The 10699-nt window shown below is 41.8% G+C and overlaps 2 pseudogenes; one reads left to right on the forward strand and one right to left on the reverse strand.

The window, feature by feature from the left end:
• LOC108630423 (inositol-3-phosphate synthase 1-A-like) overlaps positions 1-2090 on the reverse strand; it is a 5911-nt pseudogene extending 3821 nt beyond the window's left edge.
• Positions 2091-4173: 2083 nt separating this feature from the next.
• The window catches only part of LOC108630424 (cAMP-dependent protein kinase type II regulatory subunit-like), a 10628-nt pseudogene continuing 4102 nt past the window's right edge, over positions 4174-10699 (forward strand).

Consider the following 10699-nt stretch of genomic DNA (forward strand, 5'->3'; position numbering starts at 1 on the left):
TCTCCTAACACATATCGTTAGGAGCAGCTCATTTTTTTATTCTGTTATATTTTATGTCCTTTCCCCAAAAAAATAATTTTTATATGTATATATACCTTAAGGATTTATATCGTTTTATACGATTTTTCTAAAAGGATCCTTCCAACCTTAAATGGATTGCATCAAATTATAATAATTATCAGCGCCGTTTCCTAATTCGCCGAACAAAATTTTTTAAGTAAATATAGTTTACAATTCTTTTATCTACTACACAACTCTGCATACACGTGTACATATGTACAAGTTGTTTATACATATAGTCTCTGACTCATGCGTATAATCGTAAAATATGAAACGAAGAAAATTCAAGCTATCTTTGTGAACGATAATCATTAAATAATCTCATTCCATGTTTAGTAACGAGTAAACGAAGCTTCTTTTCGTATTTCTCTATTTATCAACTACTAAAATACGAGAAAAATGTGAGTATGTCTGAAATAAAATCATCTCCCTATATACGTCGGATAGTTTTCAAACATTTGACATCATGCAGGAATGAATTTTTGTAATGTAAGCTGTTGGAAATTCGCATATATTTGAGGATTAAATTCGAAAGGGCATGAGTCACATGCACTTCGTGGAAACGGGATATTCCTTCCTCGAAAATCGACGGTATCGTCGATAGACAATAATTTCGATGAGACGGGAATTCGGCACGTCCAAACAATAGAAGAAACGTGAATATAATTACTTAATCCGATTATGACGCGAGCCGCCCGAGCGGAGACACATCACCACAGCCGCGATAACCGGGACAAATTCAAGAATTGAAGAAACACGCCGTTGACAAGCAGTGTCGTATGTTCGGAATTCGAACATACAATATTGTCGTTAACAGCGTTAAATAATTTCGCGAGCGTCGGAGAGTAAAGGACAGAACGATCCGAGCCTATACGCAGTCGCGGAAAATCGTGGCCACACGATCGCGACGGAGGAGCGAACGGTATCACTTCAGTAATAACCATCGGAGAGAGAGCTGTTCGAACTTCTCACGTGACGTATCTGTGTTAGCTGGAAACAGAAGTATTTCTGATAAGCTACCGGGTTCTCTTGCATGCAAGAAAATTCAAGAACGAGGTACTCTCTGTCTTGAATTATAAGTCGAGATCAGCGAATCGGCGTTGACCAGTCCGCTGTGCGTTTCGATTGCAGGATTTGCAATCTGCGTCGACGTGCAGTCGAATACGACGTATTCGCCTCTCAGATTCGAACGGCTTTCGTTTGAGGAGAATCGAGTTAGGGATCTTCTACCGAGATTAAGACCCTGAGTGGCTAATCTCTTTGCCTTTCGGTGGTAGAAGAAACTGTTAGAGACGGCATCGTCCCAATTTAAACGGAGTTGTCTTACAAACAACTCCACAACGCGTCTCGCTCCGTGGTTTCACCAGAGTCGGTGAGCCTGCAGCTTTTTTAAGCTGTAGCTGTTCAAGCCGGAACGGAACAGCGGTTTGGAATGACGTGCTGGTCGCACACTCGCTTGCGGTCTTCAAGGGATTTCGAAGATTTGCGGATCGAAATCCAACGTTGCATTAATTTTCCGTCTGGAAAGCAACGTTCGGGCAGCATTCAGTCTGCAGCCAGTCATTTCTTTGAAAGAAAGGNCAAGACGTATCAACGAAGTTGACCTGCCAATCCGACAACCTTTAAACATAAGTGGCTAAAGGGGACTGACCCTCCCTAGTCGTCCACGTCCTGCGGCAACCGAAGCTAACACACAGTGTTAGATTAGGATCGTCTGCGTGTCTTTACCCTTCCTTTAAACCAGGACTGACCCAGTCATACTGACCCAATTACATCAGTGGCTAAAGGGAACTGACACTCCCTAGTCGTCCACGTCCTACAGCTACCGAGGCTAACACACAGTGTTAGATTAGGGCCGTCTGTGCGTCTTTGTCCTTCCCTAATTAAACCCGACTGAGTCGACAGACTCGGTCAACCGTCGGACCCTTGGCACTGTTCTCCCTCGTAACAGTCTCATAATCATACTGCGCTTCAATGTAATCTTCCGCGTACTTCACCTTCGGTGACTGAACTGAGAACTTCAAAGCCATTGTTTTATTGAAATCGTACAGTAATGTGTAAAGTTCTAACGTCCCTTGGGAATGTAAGTATATGTATAGAGTTCAAGGATTTATAGATTGAAAACTTCGATCGCAATTGTACGTAAATTTCAAAATAAATGTAATAACAAGCTTGGTAGCGATGCAGTTTCAGTTTCCGTTTGAATCCCCGCGAAATAATAAAAACGTGGAGAAGTTCGTAAATCCGTAAATATCCAAAACAACGTGTTCGTAGCTGAAACGTAAATGTCGGGAGGACACTGAAGCATCCGCCTAAAAAGAAACGCCGCGGCACCCCCTTCCACCCCTGTTTAACTGGAACTAATTATATTTGGTTATTGCTCAGGATTTTATCAACCTAGCTGACGTATGCTAACCATTGCAGCTTCTTGTCCATCCTTTTTTCCCTTACTTTCTTTCATTTCACGTCCAGTGTCGACATTAATACTTATCGAGATAATTATGGAAATAAACCGAATCATTCAAAACACGTGCCTTCTTCCTTCGAGACTTTCTTTTCCTTCTGTTTCAATTAGGAGTCTTGTTTAATCTTCACTAAAGTTCACGTAGTTATCACGTTTTATCGACATTCCTTCTCCTCTCAGAATTATTAAACGTTTCTGAAAAGATCCTTGAAACTCTCTGTACTAATTCTATTGCTTTTTCTAATTTGTATGGCATCTGTAATTTGTATAAAATGTATATAAAAAATTCAATAAACATTCTCGTAGAATGATATTTATCGATTGAATAATTGATAAAAGACGATACGCTGTACAATCGTGTGGATATTCATAAACTTCCAATACACATTTAGAGAACAACGTTTCAATACGTTTCGTGGTTTAAATCACGATAGTTAACCGATCTGTGAACCGCTCAATTACATCACGTGTAGTTGGAATGCATAGATTGTTCCAATCAATTGTCACTCTGTCGGACGCATCTGGAACTTTCGTATGTAATGGGAGAATTGAATTACGTTGCCAGGCCGTTCGTAAGACGACCCTCGACGGACGATTATGAACAGTAATCTATATACAAAGGCTGATTTTATCCGAATCAACATTTTATGCGACCCGTTTCGCTTTTATCCGGAGAAACAGGCATTACATTGACTGCGCATACAGATAATCCTGCCTCGAGCACAGTTGTATCATTAGTCAAATAATTTTAATTATCTGGACATCTGTTTCCTTCGATACCGTAAACGTCGGATATCGAGAAGTATTTCGAATCGATACTCCTGGAATATGATACCTATAACAATCAACACTCTGCCAATATTATCACTCGGGTTTAATATCGTACTCATGCAACAGGCTACTGTATTTATATTATGAAGATTTTTAAATGCATATGCTTAATTTACTGGATAAATGATATTTGATGAAGCTAAAATGAATGGAAACAGAATTTTATAAGAATAGAACATTTAAATGTTTATTATAGTATATTATATTACATATATTATGTGCACATTTTCGGAAGATGTTACGAATTTGCAAATGCCAGAATTTATTCGTTTAACAGATTTGACTAACTACGAATACACATCGACGTTAGGAAAACGTTGATGATATGACGTGTACATCACTGTACATACAAACTACGATAATGGTCTGTGTTTATTGTCATTTTTAATACAGATTTTAACCGAAATTTGAAAATCAACTACAAGTTGCAGCTGTGCAAATCTTAAATTTATCGATAGAACTCAATCAACGATTCAGTCGCGAGTTCAGTTGTTCGCGAAGGACAATAAGTTGGACTCTGTCCAATAACTTCAATATATATTTAAACTAAATAATTGAAGCGGAATTGGGACCGGTGGGAGCGTAGATCGAATACGCGCCAACACAACAACCGTCATCATTCCATATGTATATAACGCGTTAAATTACCAACTGGTCACTTCTGGTTTTACTTATCTTCATAGATCTGATACATTTTTAAAACGAAAGATTCCGCAACCTTTGATTTATTTGAATGAGTTAGCCGGTAACTGCGTATATGTGCTCCTGTAGAATCGCGTTTTGTAAATGTATACCCGTTGTAGTGTGTGCTGCTCTGAAAATCATTTGGCGGAAGAAAAAATGAGCTGTCAACGCAACGCTGGTAAGATCACAGTGCCGGACGAGTTGCGGGACGTACTGTTGGAGTTCACGATCAGTTATCTGTTAGAGCAACCGGTGGACACTATCGACTACGCTGTGAATTTCTTCACGCAACTCCGGGAAAGCCGTAAAACACAGTTCATTCAAGTCCCTGCGCATACCCCCTCTTCTACGCCGGAGGAGTCCGTCGACGAAGGCAAGCTAGATGTTTTCATTCGGGATGCGACTTCCAATCGCATCGAGTATTCCTAACGAGGTTCTGCGACGTACCTGAGCGCGTGTTTTATATCGTTTCGATTTCGAAACTCGATCCGAGTTCTCGATGAAACATGTATGACGATGGAAACAGGTACGACATTTCCCGCTCTCTATCATCTGCCCAAAATTCAAAATTTTATTCATTTCGTTCGTCCTTAAATGAACTGTACCCGCGTCGCAAACGGATGAAACAGTTATTTAAAATATCAAATTTATTTCACATTTTACAGAGCCACGACCACCAGAGTAACAACCAGACAAGGCGGAAGAGTATTTTCTTGGAAACATTCAATCGCGAGGAAGATGAGGAAGACGATGAAATTAAGGTGCGTCTTCTCCTTCCCAATCTCTTCTAATTATCTTCAGCGGTATTACGTTTTACCGCCCTCTACTCTGTTTCCATGTAAATTAAGTCTTACGTAGGATGGAGTAAATTATCTCGAGAGAAAATTATGTAGGATACATACATGCTTGGAAACTGGTTCTTAATCACGTTCCAATAGGAATCACTTTGCGAAGCAAATGTTTTGAATCGACGCTTGTTTCCCGGTTGTTAAACTGGGACTTAAGCTCATGCCTTAGAATAACTTAAGACTCTGAATACCGTCTGTAGGATCGGGATGATCGATTGATATTTCACAGACGATACAATTGGATGAAACGCGATGGGGAGAACGACTCACTATACAGGGTGAGTCTCCTGACATGACGACATCAAATAACTCGTAAGGTGTTCGTCGTACGAAAAAATGTTTCACACAAATGTTTCAGTGTTTGAGAGGGCCGCCATACTGGCGCACTTTATTTTTTTACTGGTGGAGGCGCTGAAGCTACGCTAAGGTCACCGCCAATTTTCTAAATGGATCGGTATATTTTTACTTCCGTATCATGATAGAGAATCTTAAAACGAATACAACGACCAATAACACAAGGACATTGAAGGTCATACAAAGCGGAAAAAGGCGATAATACTTACGGTTTTTGTAATAGATTACACAAGTTATAATTTTAAAACGCAACTAATAACTACTACCATTTCTTTTCTTAAGGACAAACTTATGACCATCTAACATTAACATCAAAGTAGATAATTAGATGCATTCTGTTTCTGGTGGATTGGTCATCGTCATATGACGTTGAATGTATTATACATTGTTAGGGATAGGCGGCCCTAACGGGGTTCGGCCGAGAAAACTGGTGATTAAAAATAGACGAATCAGAATTTATCCAAAAAATCCTGGTTTATTTAATTGTTCGTGTCCGTCGGAGAATTTCGGTTTATCCGGGAGGGCCGGGAATTACACCGTCCGTTTTCCTCTCCTTGGTCCGTGCGACCGGCGGCTGGCTCAACCCCGCCTTTATCAACTATCGGCGGCGCCGATTTCCGCGACTACGCTGTGAATTTCTTCACGCAACTCCGGGAAAGCCGTAAAACACAGTTCATTCAAGTCCCTGCGCATACCCCCTCTTCTACGCCGGAGGAGTCCGTCGACGAAGGCAAGCTAGATGTTTTCATTCGGGATGCGACTTCCAATCGCATCGAGTATTCCTAACGAGGTTCTGCGACGTACCTGAGCGCGTGTTTTATATCGTTTCGATTTCGAAACTCGATCCGAGTTCTCGATGAAACATGTATGACGATGGAAACAGGTACGACATTTCCCGCTCTCTATCATCTGCCCAAAATTCAAAATTTTATTCATTTCGTTCGTCCTTAAATGAACTGTACCCGCGTCGCAAACGGATGAAACAGTTATTTAAAATATCAAATTTATTTCACATTTTACAGAGCCACGACCACCAGAGTAACAACCAGACAAGGCGGAAGAGTATTTTCTTGGAAACATTCAATCGCGAGGAAGATGAGGAAGACGATGAAATTAAGGTGCGTCTTCTCCTTCCCAATCTCTTCTAATTATCTTCAGCGGTATTACGTTTTACCGCCCTCTACTCTGTTTCCATGTAAATTAAGTCTTACGTAGGATGGAGTAAATTATCTCGAGAGAAAATTATGTAGGATACATACATGCTTGGAAACTGGTTCTTAATCACGTTCCAATAGGAATCACTTTGCGAAGCAAATGTTTTGAATCGACGCTTGTTTCCCGGTTGTTAAACTGGGACTTAAGCTCATGCCTTAGAATAACTTAAGACTCTGAATACCGTCTGTAGGATCGGGATGATCGATTGATATTTCACAGACGATACAATTGGATGAAACGCGATGGGGAGAACGACTCACTATACAGGGTGAGTCTCCTGACATGACGACATCAAATAACTCGTAAGGTGTTCGTCGTACGAAAAAATGTTTCACACAAATGTTTCAGTGTTTGAGAGGGCCGCCATACTGGCGCACTTTATTTTTTTACTGGTGGAGGCGCTGAAGCTACGCTAAGGTCACCGCCAATTTTCTAAATGGATCGGTATATTTTTACTTCCGTATCATGATAGAGAATCTTAAAACGAATACAACGACCAATAACACAAGGACATTGAAGGTCATACAAAGCGGAAAAAGGCGATAATACTTACGGTTTTTGTAATAGATTACACAAGTTATAATTTTAAAACGCAACTAATAACTACTACCATTTCTTTTCTTAAGGACAAACTTATGACCATCTAACATTAACATCAAAGTAGATAATTAGATGCATTCTGTTTCTGGTGGATTGGTCATCGTCATATGACGTTGAATGTATTATACATTGTTAGGGATAGGCGGCCCTAACGGGGTTCGGCCGAGAAAACTGGTGATTAAAAATAGACGAATCAGAATTTATCCAAAAAATCCTGGTTTATTTAATTGTTCGTGTCCGTCGGAGAATTTCGGTTTATCCGGGAGGGCCGGGAATTACACCGTCCGTTTTCCTCTCCTTGGTCCGTGCGACCGGCGGCTGGCTCAACCCCGCCTTTATCAACTATCGGCGGCGCCGATTTCCGCGGTCGTCACGCCGCGTCTCACGATCTCTGTAAAAAGACAATTAAATGATTAAGGGCTGACGTCAGTTTCCAGAGCCGCACGCTGAATCAGCTCAGCAGCGTGCAAGTGGACTGTATCGGTCGGAGGCTTCCCGCACTCCGCTTCGGTCCTTCGAATGTCTCCGAAAAGGGACTGGAACCGTATGCGTTGATCACTCAACGAAACGGTGTTCTGCGTTCACCGGTCACCTCCTTGTTGCACTTTGTAAGAGTGGAGGCCCCGGGTGGAAACCTCAAGTCTCAGCTCTATGTTAAGCCGAATTAACTTATCGGTCAGGCTGAGACCCATTAAGTAGTGAGCTGTACTGCACAATCACAATGTCGAGACAGTCGTAACGGCGTACCGCCAATTAGAAGGCACACTTACCCTGTGATGCAGCCGAACAATGTGCAGGGGTGTCTGACACAAGCACGTCCCGTATTCGGGTTCCTCGCGAATAAGGTGGCTGCTCCTTCTCGTACGTCCTCTTGCTGGACCCCAGGAGACAGTCGTCGGTCGAACGTTCGGGATACACGAATATGCCCGGTATATCTTCCGCCGTGCAGGCCGCACTCTAAAGGTGCTATATTCACCAACTCTGGATTCCACCACGGTATATCCTACACCGGGCAGGTCGCACTCTACGGATGCTGTATTCACCAGCTATTGGAATCCACACGGTGGAACACTCGACACGTTATCCACCGGGCAGGTCGCACTCTAAGGGTGCTGTATTCACCAACTCTGGGTTCCACTACGGTATCCTCCACCAGGCAGGTCACACTCTAAAGGTGCTGTATTCAACAACTCTTGGGGTCCGCCGCGGTTGAATACTCGACACGTTTAAATTGACGTGGTGATAATCGTCTATCATGATTAATCGTCGACACGGTAACTCCGACATAGTAACTCTCAACACGGAAATCCACGACATGGAATGATCTATCACGGAAACCTCAACACGGAATGTCCGATATAGGAATGATCGTCTTTTCGAAATTGTCCTTCACCTCGGTTGTCGCGAGGTGGAAATCGCGAGGTATATCTATCTCGCTCGCACACAGGTGACACTTCACGCGCGTGTCTTCGCCCGACACTTGTCACTCTGCCCGATTCGAACTTCTTCCGGTCGCGGAATCTAAACATCTCGACCGTTAAAACGACCGAGCCGACAAGAAACTCGGCACGTTTTTATGTTCTCGCAGTGACTTTTTCGGAACCTCAATACAGTCCGGAGATTATTATTGTTTCGGATGATTAAATTTAAATCGGAGAGGCGATTAGGAAATTAACTCTTATTCCTTTTTTAAACATACATCCCTCCTAAACGTAGCTACAATCAGGCATGCTAATGAAAACGAAGTCGTTTGATCCGATATTAAAAGAGTTGTTCTATTTTGAATCCTGTCCGAATATTAATGGGAGTCACTGTAGGTAGACTACTCTGTGTACGTATATCTGTTAAAGGATCAACGATCCTACAGCAAAATCACTATTTTCACAGAAATTTACAATTTCTTCCGTCGCTGCTTTCAACAGATTAATTATAACAAATTATAATAACAAATTAGATGATGCCGTCTCCGCTACGTCAACGTTTCCTATTTCGCTTTGTACAAAAGTTTTCGCCGTTATTGCAAAACTGGATTATACCGTGTGAGTAACTTATCAATATGAGAATGTTAATTAAGCCCGTTTGAAAGGTCATTAGGCATTATCGCGAGATTAGGATGCAGATGAGCCGATGTTCAGGTTCCCGTGAAACGGGAGTTCTCTAGGTCAGTCAGAAATGTTGAGCCTTCTATTGGTAACAGATCTTAGATTTGGTCCAAAGATTGTAACGCGATATCGGTTACGGATCAGCGAGTTAAAAAACTATGACGGAAACACAATTGTAGATCAGCTGTTCTCAGAACTGGTCGGAGTCGACGAACATGAAACGAAATCAATATACAGGGACCCTGATTGAACATAGATTTGTCTATCCCCGCGTTGGGATACGAAAAAGACATCTTCTCTCTTTGCGATTCCACCACGGGTTCTGGAATGAATAGGTGAATGGATTGATTATTATGTATGCGAGAGCTCCTCGGGTACTTGACAAATATTTTTCAACGCTACCGGTATTGACCGTTGGTAAACCAAACGTAAGATCGCAAAGGAGTTCGATTTTTCTTCTTTTTTTCAAACTTACCGTGGTGTGTAATCTACCCACACACATATCTAATAGGAAACCCTTTCTTTTTAAAACAGGCATGGTATTTTATTCAAGCCTGGCACTATCGATCGGTCACGCTGCAATTAATTTATAATATCGATGCGTGTCGTGCAATCGTAATTCCTTAACCGTTAACAAAATAACGGGCAGGTAACGCACGAATATTCAATAAATTCTATACGTACACCTTGTTCCATAATGATAGCTTAACCTATAAAACGTATAAAATTAAAAGAATTCTTAAGCCTAGTCAAAATATATCGACGAACAGAGAATTGAAAAAAAAATTTGTCACTAATTGGTTTTGCAGGTGGTCCATCCAAAGAGCGACGAGCAGAGGCAGAAGCTCAGCGACAGCGTGAAGCATATTTTTCTCTTTCGGGCTCTGGTCGAGGTAAGTTAAATATAGTACTACGTACATTCTCTGGGCGGTGAGCGTAATTGAAACGGGAATACGCGGAGCGACCAAGGCGGTGTCACGTTAGGGCGTGTACTTTTAAAATAATTGTTAACACTTGGAAATCACCACTATGAACAATTGATTTATTTTCGAAATACAGAGTAGACACGCACAATAGCTCAGACGATTGCTGACTGACTCATTGACTGACTGCTCGACTGCCCGAGGTTTAGGGTTGTTCTTATCTTACTTTCTTATGTTTCAACGCTTAAGTGACGGGCGCATATCCTACTGTGTGGTCTAATACGCAAAATGCTTCGGATAGCATTTTAAGTAGAATTCTCAGTAGCATATCGTTGTTATGTGTAGCCTGATCGACATTCGGTTGTTATCTTGTAAATTCTTTAGGAAACAAAATACATGCAGCTGTTGTAAAGGGGACCGTCACAGCGGCGAGGGTACGCGCCAATTCCGTTCGTGGAAATGCCAGTGAGTATATACATGCAGTCCGCTCAACCGGAAATTAGACTCTCAGGGATGAATTACTTTAGACAGAGAAAAAAGAGCCAAGTGGTTTCACCGGAGCGCGCACAAGTACACGATAATTAAGTTAAATCGTGTCGCCCGCGCCTCCTCTTCCTC

This window comes from Ceratina calcarata, unplaced genomic scaffold, assembly GCF_001652005.2.
Source record: "Ceratina calcarata isolate Rehan_Ccalc_2016 unplaced genomic scaffold, ASM165200v1 scaffold752, whole genome shotgun sequence".
Lineage (NCBI taxonomy): Eukaryota > Metazoa > Arthropoda > Insecta > Hymenoptera > Apidae > Ceratina > Ceratina calcarata.